Source organism: Calidris pugnax, unplaced genomic scaffold (assembly GCF_001431845.1).
Source record: "Calidris pugnax isolate Ruff unplaced genomic scaffold, ASM143184v1 scaffold44, whole genome shotgun sequence".
Lineage (NCBI taxonomy): Eukaryota > Metazoa > Chordata > Aves > Charadriiformes > Scolopacidae > Calidris > Calidris pugnax.
In genome coordinates, this window is record NW_015094506.1 from 23,019,933 (window position 1) to 23,030,345 (window position 10,413).

Below are 10,413 nucleotides of genomic sequence, written 5' to 3' on the forward strand. Positions count from 1 at the left end.
TTCTCGGCAGCTGCACATACACAAAAAGAAGGGATCAAAAATTATCCAGTGATTGGCAATCTGCAACTCCCAAAACGTTGCCTCCATTTCAAAGATGGAAATTGAAGAACTGTAGTACTCAAACTGATGTAAAACACATTTGTTATCAGATTTAATGATCTATTACTTTGCAGATAAAAAGGTTAAAATAGAATTGCATAGACACCTTTTTTGCTGCGACATCAAAAGTATTTTACATTTCATCCTCTGTTATCAAGGCTCCCAATAATTTATATGCTGATAGATAATAAATGTAATAAGAAAATAAAGAAAACTGAGAAAAGAGAAGGGCGAAAATGTTGAAAACCTTACACAATGCACCATGGATGACAGTTCTGCTAAAAATACCTGCATAAAAAGATCACGCAACCTAAACCTTGCTGCACATCAGACTGAACCACTACCAGATCTATACCACCAGAAATTCCCACCCAACATTGTTTTCTGAAAAAACCGCTTCTAGTCCAGACACATTCCTATGATTGGAAGGACTTTTAAAGTAAAACAGTATGAAATTTGGACAAAATTCATCAAAATGGAGAGGAAAAAAATGAGCATTAAATGAGCAAGAGCGTTTCTGGGCCTAGGGAAGCCTCTCTGTATGGGCAGGTAGTTGGGCTTTGTCTAATTGAATACAGATGTTTGCAGCTGAGCTGGTTGTCATGGCTCCCAGTACCATCAGCAGAGAAAGACCACTGCCTCTTGGGCATATTTATTCCGTAAAATCCATGAGATCAGCTGTGCCTTGCACAGCTTCTGGAGAAGCCAGGATGCCACCCTGGAAAGCAGATCAGAGCCTTCTCAACGCTGGCTCTGAGCAGCAGTAGGGACAAGAAGCATTGTCCTGACTCTTTTATGGCACATAGCCCATCTTAAATGGAAATCCCCGAAGTTTTTCATGTATGCCATCTCCATCAGGGATGAAGAACAAACCCAGCATGACTGAACCCAGAGCAGATGACCAACAACTGCAGGTCTTGTTTCAGAGCTCTGACATGAACACAGAGAAGCAAGCACTCTCCAAATACAGTGGGATTTCAGTTCATTTTCTGCAAGCCTTAAGTGCTGTTTATTCAAAATAAAATACATAGCACAAATTCAGCCTATCAGCCATATCTCTATGTCCTCTGAGATGAATTGCTTACTTCTTTCACAGGCTATCTGTTGGGGAACAGCTGGATATCTCCCTGAAGACGTAAGAAATAAGAAGGTTTCTTCTGAGCAATAGGTCCAATGAAGCACATTTCTTTGCATCTGATTAGTTCTTATTTCACTCCACAGTGTATTACACTATCATTAAATATTTTCGTACATTGTTACATGAAAAAGAAATCTCTGTGTATTTCAGCAATATTTATGTTTTACTCTTTTCAGTATCATCCATCCTACTGTACAGTTGTTCCCTGTTTTGTTTTAAATACCTCAACCTGTAAAATTTGTTGCAACTTGCTTTGTGTTCTTTTCCAGATGCTGGAAATGTGCAGAGGCAGACAGGACTGGCACGGTACCATGATGAACGTGCATGACAGACCAGACATTGCTGTGCTGGTCCAGCTGAGCACCAGGAATATCATGCACTATTTCCCAGAGCCTGTTGCCAGTGATACATGATGCCCATTGTTATTTTTAATGTAGGTTGGTTACAGGTTTACTGTATGTAGGTAGGTAAGTTTGCCCATCAGACGTGAAGTTGAGTATTAGTTTAAAAAGCTAAACACAAAAAATAGTAGTGCCATGTGAAAATAACAGATCAGTGTTAATTTTAGCTATGTGGTAGATATTATACTAGTAGCAGTAAACTCAGGAAAATGATTTGAGTCTTTAGGAAAATCACTTTTGTACATACACAGCTATACTTTAGCGTACAGGGAAAATAAAACTCAAGGCTAAAACTGGAGAGAAGATACTGAGTTGCCTTGTAACGTGGTTTGACACATAGGATTTGACTTGGTAGATGATAGACTAACTTGCCTGTGGGCTTCGGGTGACTTTGTGCCAAAATTAGTAGACTTCTCAGTGAGAGCTTGCACGGAAGTATCACTAAAGGAAATCATATCAGGGATGAAAACCAGTAATATGTGTTAAACATTGCTAAAACACTAAGTTTATTCATCTTGATCTAGTCATTCAGTCCTGATCATTAAGACAAAAGTAGCCTGATTATTTTTTAGGGTAGAAGAAAGCTGTCAGCATCCTTCTTTAGATCTCTGCATGTTGTATTACCTGCAGAGTGTAAACACAGAGAGTGATTACATGGTGTTTGCACTTGAAGATTAACAAGAGTGCACCTTGCACATTTATTCTTCCTTAGACGAGCAGGATGTTTCTTATTTTTCTCCTGGCAGCTATTAGATAATAGAGTAATATTTTGAACTGGAGTGTAAGAGAAAAACACACAACAGAGATACTGCAAAGCTTAACTTTAATTGTAGCCCTTTATACTTTCTTCCAAGCTCCTACGCTCAACTGTCAAGCTGTTGTACCCAAGCAACTATACATGACATGCTCTTCCTTTACCGAGCAAAATCAAAAAGGCATTCATCAGTACTCAGTGCAGTGTGGAGAAAACAGACATGTCTAGCAGCTCATAAAGCCACCAGGCCAAAACCAGCATCGTTATTTTCTTTCTGTTGTGCACACTGCTGACCTGCACTTAACTGTCTGGATAACGAGATCCATCCAGTCGTGCTGGAGGATTCTGGTCAACGCCACTTAGCAACAGAAGGAAGAGATGGCTACTGTCACTGGACAAGAGCTGAGCTCTGACGCTGGCTTGCCCAGCAACCTCCTGGGTAACCTTGAAAAAGTCATTTCAACTCTCAGTGCCTTCATCTGTGGCTATTTTGCTCACAGCACTTCAGACCAGCGGCTGCTTCTCCCTGTGCAAGATTACTATAAAGGACTTGGTGTGGCCGGCAGCTCCTATTGCTAACAGCAAATGAAAAAACAATAAATTAAAGTATTTCAGAAAAAAACCCACCCTTAGTAAGAGATTATGTTATCAACAAAAATTTTAGTTTTATCTTTTTCCCCTGTGTATTAAAAGCACAGCTTTTAGCAATACGTAAATAGTATGCAAGCAATATAACTCAAAGTAATTTAAAAGGCACTTGCATCGTTACTTCCCGCAATGCCCTAAGCTCCTGGCCAAGCAGCGTGCACTTTGAGCATGGTAGGACTGTATAAAATTGGCCTCTAGATACAGCAAGCTCTCCAAGGCTTTTACGTGACAAGGTCAAGTTTCTCCCTGGCTCCCCAAGGCAGACCGTCAGGAGGCACCATGCTGGCGAGTAATGGCAACAGCTTTATTACTAAGAGCTTCTTTGCTTTTGTAAACAGATCACCGCTTTGATGTCCTATTACACGTCTTGAAGATGTCCTAGGTTATCAACACTGCCTGCAGAAATACCTATTTTATCACTTTTTCATTAGCGGACACTTTTCCATGCCCATACCAGCCCTCAAGCACCGGTTTGTTCGAAACCAAGCCTATGGCATCTGGCCTCCATCCACCCCGCGTGGGAAATGACACACAGAGCAGCTCCAAAGCAAGTGAAGAAGACAAGCGGGGAAACCACGTAGCATTTTCAGAGCCTTTCAGTGCTGGCAGCTGAATGCTATGGGGTGATTTTTAAAATTTTTCTCTTTGCTGCTATGCAGCCTGAATAACAACTGCCTGTATTCTCTGTAGTCTCTTCAGGTTGTATCTCAGACACCCAAACTCTGAAGGGCAGCATAATTAATAATTAACCATTTAAGAGATGGTGAAAATGAGAACAAAGAAAGAGATGCTCAGAGAATGGGTGAAAGTCTCTATGCATGACGGTATACAGCTTACGGGTGGAAGATGGTCCTCATACAGAATCATAGAATTGTCTAGGTTGGAAGGGACCTTTACAATCATCGAGTCCAGCTATCAACCTAACACTGATAAAACCCACCAGTAAACCATGTCCCTAAGCACCACATCTACCCATCTTTAAATACCTGCAGGAATGGTGCTTCCACCACCTCTCTGGGCAGCCTGTTCCAATGTTTGACAACCCTTTCAGTGAAGAAATTTTTCCTAATATCCAATCTGAACCTCCCCATAGAAAGAGAAATGTCAGCAGCCAAGAAAACAGGACCCACAGTAACCAAGGAATTCAGTGAGGAATTACTGTTCTGTGCAAACAGGCAGGAAAGGGCTCAGATTTGGAGCAGTGGGAACCTTGCTGCAGCTGCAGAGACCACAGAAATGCCCCAGGAGGTGCAGAGAAACTGAGTAAGTCATCAAGCGTTACCCTTGAAGAGCAAGCTCCATCAAAGATGCTTCTTGGTCTCCATTTCCACACCTCTTCCTTCTTCCCTGCACGGGGCACAGCAGCCTCCAGCTCCACCAGCCCTGTGAGCTCCAGCTGGGGCAGCACTTCACCCACACTCCATCAAACCCACCAGAGGGGAACTGGGGCTTTTCCTGAGCTGAGTTCCATCTGCATAAGCCAAACCCTGTCACCTCCCGCTGCTCCAGCCCCTACAGATTCTGAGAAATTTTGGTAATTTTGGATTTAAAGCAAAATAAAGAAAAAATTTGGAACTGAGCATCATTAAGCAACTCTCCACAGAAATAATGGGATTGGGAAGCAACCTCCCACTGCCACTACTTCTAATCCACCCTGCAGTTCTCACTCTTTTGATAAAACTTTCAGAGGCTCCTTCAACCCTGAATGGTTTTGGTAATTCAAGTTGTAATTCTAGAACTAGCTTTAGCAACTTAACCCACTCATTACACGTGATTAAATATGAACACAATCCTACTGCAGAGAAAGCAGACAACTTCTGTCTTCTTCTTTAAAAACATGAAAAAGTATGTTACACAAATTTGTCAAAAAAAAAATCCTTTTAAAGGGAAAAGCCGAATCACTAATCCCTGTGTTTGTTCCTTTCCTCTACATTTTACCTTCATTTCTGTAAGGAGGAATCTATTTCTTTAGCATGCCTGCTGATTAGGAGGCATTTAGATAACACACCCTGATTTGTTCTAAGGGGATAAGGGGACTGGATGTTTGTTTTGGGTTTTGTTTGGTTTGGGTTTTGTTTGGTTTTACAGATACTTAAAAAGCCCTGTAGTAAGACAGCTACGTCTTATATTAAAAAGTGACATGTGTACTTCAGCTACACTAAAGGAGGAGTCAGCTACTGAAGATCCAGAGCCAAGGTCCAAAAAACCCATTAAAAGTGGAACAAGGTACCCCACCAAAGGCTAGCCTGCACTTCCAAAATACCCATTTCATAGGCCCTTAAACTGTACTTTACAAGGGAAGGTCAGTCAAAAAAAGGAAGTCTGAAAAATGGGTAAAAAAGGAGCAACAATGCTTTAGTGAACAAAGCTGAAATGACTTCCCTAGTAGGTCGGAGGGGAAGAGGATACCTGCAGTCTTATCTGTTTCCATGGGCTTCTGCACCTCTGCAGGGCACCTTGCAACTGGAGAGGCTTCCGTGGCAGGGACAGGAGTGTCTGCTCATGCAGAGATGACACTAGACCCAGGTAACATGACAGGCGCAATGCCGCAGGCACAGAGAGTAACACTATAGGCAAGGAGGAAACCGGCTGAGGGACATCACTCCAGCTAGCATTTAACGGACACCCACTGACCTGATGCTCATTGATTGCATTTATAAAGGACTCCAACCACTGGAAATCAGATGGAAATATTCTATTTTTTCTTTTAGCAGGCAACCTTTTACATGCAACTTAACAAGTACTTGTGAGTCTCTGCTTCGCAAGGCCCTTGCAGTATTACCGTACACTGGTCACTTTGCCACATAAACCCAGTACATACACCAATTCATATCTTGTTGCACGGGCAATGGACAGTTGGTAAGAGTAATAAATATCAGTTCATCAAGGTCATGCTTTTAACAAAAGCATCCGTGAATTCCCAGTCGTGTCCCGTCACTAAATCCTGGAAAGGAACAACCTGTTTTTCATGGTACCTCTAAATACCAGCTGCTTAAATATCTTCAGAAAGTTTGAACCGAAAGTCATGTAGGACCTAGAATTTCTCTATATACTCTTAAATGAAGAATAAAACTTCAGAAAAGGCCCAGCGACACTTCTGTTTGGTTCGATGAAAAAGTGCACCAGAAATGAAAGTGTCAAAATGCAAGGTAAAAGAAAAGTTACAGAAATGCCCTAGGAAGCCCAGCACAAAATAATTCCTTTCATGCTCCCACCACCTACGTGCACCCTGTCCATTGACCAGACTACGGGCAAAGCAAACCTGCTCACAAACCATATTCCAAAACCCAGCAGCATAAACTTTCATCTAAAACCATGAGAAACGCCTCATTTTTTTTTCAAAAGGCAAATGACGCAGCAGAACAGCACAAGAGCTGGAGGGCTGCTACACTACATAATGCTGCACGCCGTGAAGCCACCATTACGATACAAGAAACTGATAATTATCACCCCAGAGCACCCTCAGATTGAAAGAAAAAGCAAACGCCAGAAAAGAAAACCCTGCTCTTTACTGTACATCATTTCACTGCAATAAACCAGAGTAATCCCGACGGCTTCTGTTCCAAATGGGTTTGTGCAGAGAAACCAGGCCGGGCAACGGCACTCTGCATCTGCACAGTATCACCAGGTTTTTACCCCAAATAACAGAGGTGAAAAGGTGAATGGCAGAGCAAGTTCGGACTGCTAAACCAATTGAGCCTCTCTTGAAAAGGAATCCAAAACAACAGCAAGAGCTCAGATACTACAAAGCATCTTTTTCAGAGGTATTTCATTACACTTGGCTTTCTTCCTGGGCTGAGATCCAGAAATATCAGCACTGCGTTATTTTTTTTTCCAAGAAATAAGCTGCTTGAATAATGTGCACCTTGTGCACCGCATTGAAACAGATGATCATCTGTCTCCTTGAAGTCTCTTTCTTCCATTCTGATCTTTGTCCCCTCAGTTAGATGAAAGGATTTTTTCTTTTTTTTTTTTTTTTTTTTAGCAGAAGCCTGCAAACAAACTTGTGAATTACAAACAAAAATCTCACAAAAGGCAGAAAGACCTTTTCTCGGCAGCTCCTTATTCACTCCAGCAATCCCACCTCATTTCATAACGGGTACCAAGGAGAGTAACAAGAACCCAAAGAGGACCACAGCCCCACTGCAAAAGGACTAAAGAAAGACATTGAGGTGCTGGAGCGGGTCCAGAGATGGGAAATGAAGCTGGTGAAGGGTCTGGAGCACAAGTCTTATGAGGAGAGGCTGAGGGAGCTGGGGTTGTTCAGCCTGGAGAAAAGGAGGCTGAGGGGAGACCTTATCCCGCTCTACAACTACCTGAGAGGAGGCTATAGAGAGGTGGGGGTCGGTCTCTTCTCCCATGTCACAGGTGACAGGACAAAAGGAAATGGCCTCAAGTTGTGCCAGTGGAGGTTCAGATTGGATATTAGGAAAAACTTTTCCACGGAAATGGTTATTAAGCATTGGAATGGGCTGCCAAGGGAAATGGTTGAGGCACCATCCCTGGAGGTATTCAAAAGATGGGCTGACATAGTGCTTAGTGACATGGTTTAGTGATGGGGTTTTTTATGGGATTTTTTTGATGGTTGGACTAGATGATCTTAAAAGTCCCTTCCAATCTACACAATTCTGTGATTCTATGAAAAGTCCAGCCTTCACCGAAGCTCAGCTGGGGCACCTTCCTCATCCCTGTGGGGAGGGCAGGACAGAGACACTCAAAGGAAACCCCTACTCATCACAGGTCTTTTCTCTCTCAGGCAGAAAAAAGTCTGCACCTAAAGACTTCAAAATTACTCCTTTGATGTGCCCTGTGACTACTTCCTGATCCCAAAGGGAATTTCTCATGCCTTTTATTTCTTATCACCTCTGACTGATCTCGTCTGAGGGAAACGATCTAGTGAGAACTGACTTCACCCGATACTCAGAGTAATTTGAATAAATACAATGTCTTTGTGACTCAGAATCATGACAGTTTAGTATGTGGCTCCCTTTTTTTTGGCAGTGGACCATCTGAAAGATGCTGCTGCGTCTGCTTTTTAGATGTCATAAAATAAAAGTCCCTACCACTTGTGGCCTCTGGAAAACAGAGAGTTACCTGGGGACCTTTTGGCACCATTCACACCTTGCCAGGCAGATTCAAACCTCTGAAAGGTACTTGCAACTAGAACCTCAGCTGTAGTCTCTGCTTCAAAAAGGGATACCTGAAGGAGACCCTGGCATTTTTGGGGAGGCTACCACAGCGGCCACAACCCCAGCTGTGGTAGCCCAGTGCTGGATGTATCTGCTCCAGCTTTCAAGGCCAGTTTCGACACACTTTGGAGGTTGAGCAGAGCTGTGCCTGACCGCTTTCCGCAGCAGGGGACATCTTCTGAGCTCGCTTACTCACAGAGGAGTCCACAACCAAGGGCACAGACTGACCTCTGGGAGCAGAGCGGGTTCAGCAGCTCGGGGCCAGGAGGGCAGCTGGCCACGCGTTCCCCACGCCTCCCAGCTGTCCTGACACAGCCACCACTGCCATTGCCCATGGCCAACATTGCAGCCAGGTCCTTTCATCTGTCTGGCTGGGTGGTGTGCCTGCAAACCGGGAGGGAACGGAGGTTCCTGCAGCAATCCCTCTGTGTACCTTCATCTCCATTCCGCTTTACAGCTTTTAAATATTATATTCATGCTACGTCAGAAATGTTGATTGCTTCCTCTGCTACTTAAACAGCAATTTCAGGGAGCAGCTTGAAGTACTACGCCTCATAAAAATGGAGCTTGACACAGAGGAGAAGGAAAAACATTGTAAGCTGTAATCATTCTGAGGAAACATCGCTGCAAGACATATAATCCAGTGTGACACTTGAAGTTCTTGCCACGGAGCATTTGATGATAAAAGAAAAAATATGATTTTTAAGGTCTATTTTCACATCAGTGCACTATACATCCTGTCAGAACAAACGGTGCACTAACTTAAACAATAAATAAGAATTAATTTATTTTCACAGCCAAAGTATTTCCATTCCAAGAGTAACTGTAAAAACAGAGCTACCGAAAGTGCTCTGTGGGAGCATTATATCATAACAGATATTTTATACCTCAGTGAGAACAGTATGAGGTTATTGCATCTCTTTAAGGCAGAAAAGAACAACAGGAAAAGACTGACCTTTCCCTCCCACTTTGGTTTTCAAATATCACCTGTTAGACAAAAGGCTCAGTGATGCAAATCAAAAGCAAACCACACACCTTAACATGTCACCCCACTAGGGATAGCACTAGATTGTCCTAAAAAGTGCAGCGGGATGACAGCAGTAGATGAGGAACAGCCACAGCAGCAAGAAGGCCCATGGGGTTCTTGGAACCTCTCCCTGGGTCACCATGAAACCCAATGATGTGGCCAAATGCTTTTCAAACTGAGGGATGGCAAATGGAGAGTTTTCACCAGCACTAGATGATATATGTTCTCCTACCATAAAGAACGGGAGGTAACAGGTGAGGGAAATCACTGCATTTTAGAGCACTGTGGTAATGAAAGGGATGAAAAGCAGAAAAAAAATTGTTTTCTTCACAGGGAAAGGGAAACCCACCTTTGCCTACCACGAATCAGAGCCCAGGGAGCAAAAGGACATGGACATGGTGGACATGGACATGGGAAATGTGATACTCCAAGACACAGCCTCCTCCTCCCACCTGAAGGACCGGGCAGGGGAGAAGACCACAGGGCTTTGGCCGGGGTGGGAGCCCACAAGGACCTTTCATAATGGCAGTACCCACCCCCCCTGTAATCATAGAATGGTTTGGGTTGGAAGGAACCTTAAAGACTATCGAGTTCCAACCCCCTGCCATGGGCAGGGACACCTCCCACTAGAGCAGGTTGCTCAAAGCCCCATCCAGCCTGGCCTTGAACACTTCCAGGGATGGGGCATCCACAACTTTCCTGGGCAACCTGTTCTGGCGTCTCACCACCCTCACAGTGAAACAGAGGTGCAATACGTGCCACCTTCCCGTCGGGTGGAGATGGGGTGCTTTGACTTGGCTCACACTACACCCAGGCTACGCCACTGCCCCACACCATGCTGTCACCCCACGCCACCCCACCCCAGCCACCCAGCACCAAGGGCCGGTGTCCCTCACGCCCCAACGCTCCGTGTGGGGAAACCCAGCCCTCCCCCAGCCCTGCAGCCCCCAGTTTTGGGGCGCCCGGGACCGCTCACCGGCGCAGCGCAGGCCCTGCGAGAGGACGAAGCGGCAGCAGAGGTCGCACCACGTTCCCGCCGCCGCCGGCTCGAAGCGATGCGGGGGCTCGGCCGCCGCCGCCTGGAAGATGGTTCGGACGTGGCGGGGACGCGGCGGCGCCGGGCGGCGGCGGCCGGGGCCCGGGAGGCCGGCGGGTGC